The sequence below is a fragment of the Ammospiza caudacuta genome, chromosome 21, assembly GCF_027887145.1.
Source record: "Ammospiza caudacuta isolate bAmmCau1 chromosome 21, bAmmCau1.pri, whole genome shotgun sequence".
In the NCBI taxonomy this organism is placed as follows: Eukaryota; Metazoa; Chordata; class Aves; order Passeriformes; family Passerellidae; genus Ammospiza; species Ammospiza caudacuta.
Window position 1 is genome coordinate 11,658,285 of NC_080613.1, and position 3,834 is coordinate 11,662,118.

Genomic DNA, 3,834 nt, shown 5'->3' on the forward strand with positions numbered 1-3,834 from the left:
CTGGGATGTCCCAGCAGCATCGGACGTGTCCACCATCCCCCAGAGATTTCTGTACAGCAACAGTTTTAGACAAAGACAAAAGAAAAGGTAATTCTCTGAGATATACAAACAATTAAGATGTTGACTAATATGATATTTATTTGAGCTTCAGAAAGATTGGGCAATTCCCTGGAGCTCAAAGCATGAAACCAGTCAGCTGAAGGGCACTTGAATGACCAGAAAGCATTGGGAGGAGTGTTGAGGGTTTTTTGCAGGACAATGGACATATGCAACATATGCACAATGCAGCCTTCATAGAAACTGAATAAGGTCACCATGCCCTTGAAGGACACAAAAGAAGGAGAACACATTCAGGAGCAGACGGTTCAGGATGCAAAGGCAGACAAGAAAAGGGCAGTGACATACATGAAGAAGAAAGACTAACTAAAATTAAATGAAATATCAAAATTTGTGTGTAAAAAGGACTTAACCAATCATGTATTAGCTTGAGGTGTGAACAGTAGAGAACAGTATAAATATAGATTGTTTTTTGTAATAATTTGGCTTCACTTGATCATATTGATCATGGTGTGATGTCCCGTTAATGATCCTCTGCACCTAGGGACCAGAAATGCATGCAAGCCTCCACCCCAAGAGACATTATGAATTAAAAAAACATGGCCATTAACTGCTTTATACCAACACAGAGTAATGGCAACCAAAATGCACTCAGACCAGGGTTTTTTCCACTCTCTTTCAAGCCTCACGCGTTAGACACCAAATTTTGTCCTGGTTTAGGGCAAATTTGGGAGAAAACCTCCAAAGGGGCCCCTTCAGAAAGCAAACCCACATTGCCCCTCCCCACAACCGGGTCAGGAAGGATTCCCTGGAGAGAAGTGGAAAGAACCTGTTTATTTAACAGGCACAGCACCCCCAGCACACAAAATGAACAATACCAGGTGACACCACTCTTTCACCACTCTGCAAAAGATGACAAATTCAGAAAGCCTCTCTTGGGGGTGGTCGCTCTGTTATCAGTCCCTCCAGTGCTAGGGTAGCTGCTGCAGCCACAAGGTGCAAACTCTTAGTGTTTCCCAGGTCCCAGTCCAGAGCAGGTTTGAGTGGTTCCAAAAAAAGGAAAGGAGAAATAGTCCAGGGAAAAATTCGGACTGCTTAGCTAAACTAATTAATGAACAGAAGCAAAAGCAAGAGCAAAGCAGAAGCAAGAGCAAAGCAAAAAGCCAAGCAAAAAGCAAAAGCAGCACCATGTACTGCCCCGTCTCTGTGTCCCGCCAGCCATGGGGGAGTGCCTGATAACAAAACCAAAACAAAACTTCGCTCTTCAGAGCCAGTCTTGAAAGCACAGAACATAATATCCAGCATAAACAGAACAGACAACTGGGGATACAAGCATCCTAACGTCACCCTAGGACAGCAAAGTTATTCCAAACTGCCCCCCAGCAGCTCCCTCCTCACCGATGCCATCTGCTGGGGCTGTGCCAGCTTCAGGAGATGCCTCCAGGGCCTGCATTCCCTGTGTGAAAAACGCATATTGTATGACTGGCTTTTAACAAATATATAAAATGAATATTATATGTGTTGCGTTAGAAAGTTATGTTGTACTAATTTTCTTAAGTAGTGTTTTAAATCTAGTTTTAGGTTATAACATAATGTTAAAATAGAAACTATGCTATGTAAGATACTTTTTTAAAGAGAGGACTCACAGTGAGATAGCAGCCACAGGACACCTAAATCTTTCAGAGAAAGAGAATTTGTTGCTCTCTTAACAGAAGAAACGAACTTCTTCTTGCCTGCTCAGCCATGAAGACGCCGTCAGGATTCAGAGGAAGAAGCTGACACTGACCAGATAGAATCCGGTGTTTGAATAGAATTTATGCATCATGGATGAGGGGTATGAATATGCAACAGGTTATTGTTTTTAAGGGTTAATCCTCTGTTAACCTGTGTCCTTTCTCGGGCTTATTTTGCCCAGAAAAAGGTACTTGGACATCCATAACTCTTTGTTCTTCTTGTCTCATATTGTCCTAAAACTTAATTGTCCAAATTTTTATTATCCTAATTATATTAATCTTTTTATAACAATTTAATTACTATTAAAATTTGAAAATTTTAAAAACAAGTGATTGGCGTTTTTCACACAGTATCTGACACACAACATCCCATATACCAATGTTTCTGGGGGAAGCATTTACAACATGATGGGGGTCACAGGATGTGAAAAACACAAATCATTTTTTTTTTTAAATTTAAAAGTAATAAAATGGTTATAAAAATAGCAATATAATTAGAGTAATAATAATTTGGGTATTTTGGATTAAGACAATATGATACAATAGAAACAGAGTTACGGATGTCCAGGTACCTTTTCTGGGCAAAATAAGCCCAAAAAAAGACACGGGTTAACAGAGGATTAACCCTTAAAAACAATAACCTGTTGCATATTCATACCCCTCATCCATGATGCATAAATTCCATTCAAACACAGGATTCTGTCTGGTCAGAGTCAGCTTCTTCCTCTGAATCCTGACGGCATCTTCATGGCTGAGCAGGCAGGAAGAAGTTCGTTTCTTCTGATAAGAGAGCAATAAATTCTCTTTATCTGAAAGATTTAGATGTCCTGTGGCAGCTATCTCACGGCAAGTCCTTTCTTTAAAAAAGTATCTCACATAGCATGGTTTCTATTTGAACATTATGTTATACCCTAAAACTAGATTTAACCTACTATTTAAGAAAATGAATTGTAAAATACAAAGCTGTGTTTCGTGTCAAGTACAAACAGGCGATGTGTGTAGTTGTGAATGCGAAATGTGTAGACCCCGACAATGAGAGAGCTGTGAATTCTAATAATAACTGAACAGAATAAAGCATAGAAAAAGGCCTTTAAACCTATCTATTGTTTGCAAATTAACCCTAGTTGATTTAAGAGCATCAGAATTAAAGTGATAAAATGTTGCTTTTTGCCTGCATTTAATCCATAAAGAATTCTGCAATAATAACCTTTTGAAGTATAATTTTAGAATATTACTTGTATCCTTGAAACTATAGCTTTAGAATATATATAAAAGAAATATGCTTATCTTATGCCTTATTGAAGCAGAGAAAAACAGCTTGAGAAAAGAAGATGAACATCACATCAAGAGTTTATAGTTTCGACCAAAAAGAAGCTAGACATCACTGTTATGAGATTTATAGTCTCTGCAATTAAAAGGTGAACACACAAGTGAAGAGCTAGACCCCACCACATGAGATTAGTCTTTCTTCTTTCAGAAACTAAACCGTCACCATCTAGAGATACTCCTTTTGAGATACATCCTGAAAAACTAAGATCACAATAGTGTATAGAATCATGATGTAATAATTTAGAATAAAAATTGCTGATGAGTAAAAAAATTAGAAACAGAAACTGCTGAAAAAGCTGATGAGTACCCCTATAAATACCTGTAACCCTCAATTATCGGTGTGCAGTTGGAGGGAAAACTTCCCCCACTGTACCCAGCGCTGTATTGCTCATACTTTACCATATTAAATAATAAATTGATTGCTGCTTGAATATTAGCCTAGTCAAGCTTCTTATTCATAACATTAATACAGCATAACTTTCTGACAAAACACATATAATATTCATTTTAATATTTGCGAAAAGCCAATCATAAAATACGCATTTTTGCCACAGGAGGACTGGGCTCTCCCAGTTATTCCCTGTGCAGGCGTGACCCCCCCCTTCCCCTCAGAGCTCTCCCGCGCTGAGGGGCCGCTGCCGCTTCCCGCCCTTCGCGCCCACCGTCAGCGGCCGCCGGGAGCTGGGGCCGCCCCGCCCGCCCTTTTATCGGAGCC

The 3,834-nt window shown here is 39.5% G+C and overlaps 1 pseudogene; it reads right to left on the reverse strand.

Annotated features, from left to right (window-relative positions):
- LOC131567038 (zinc finger protein 883-like) overlaps positions 1-3,834 on the reverse strand; it is a 133,445-nt pseudogene that overhangs the window by 100,282 nt on the left and 29,329 nt on the right.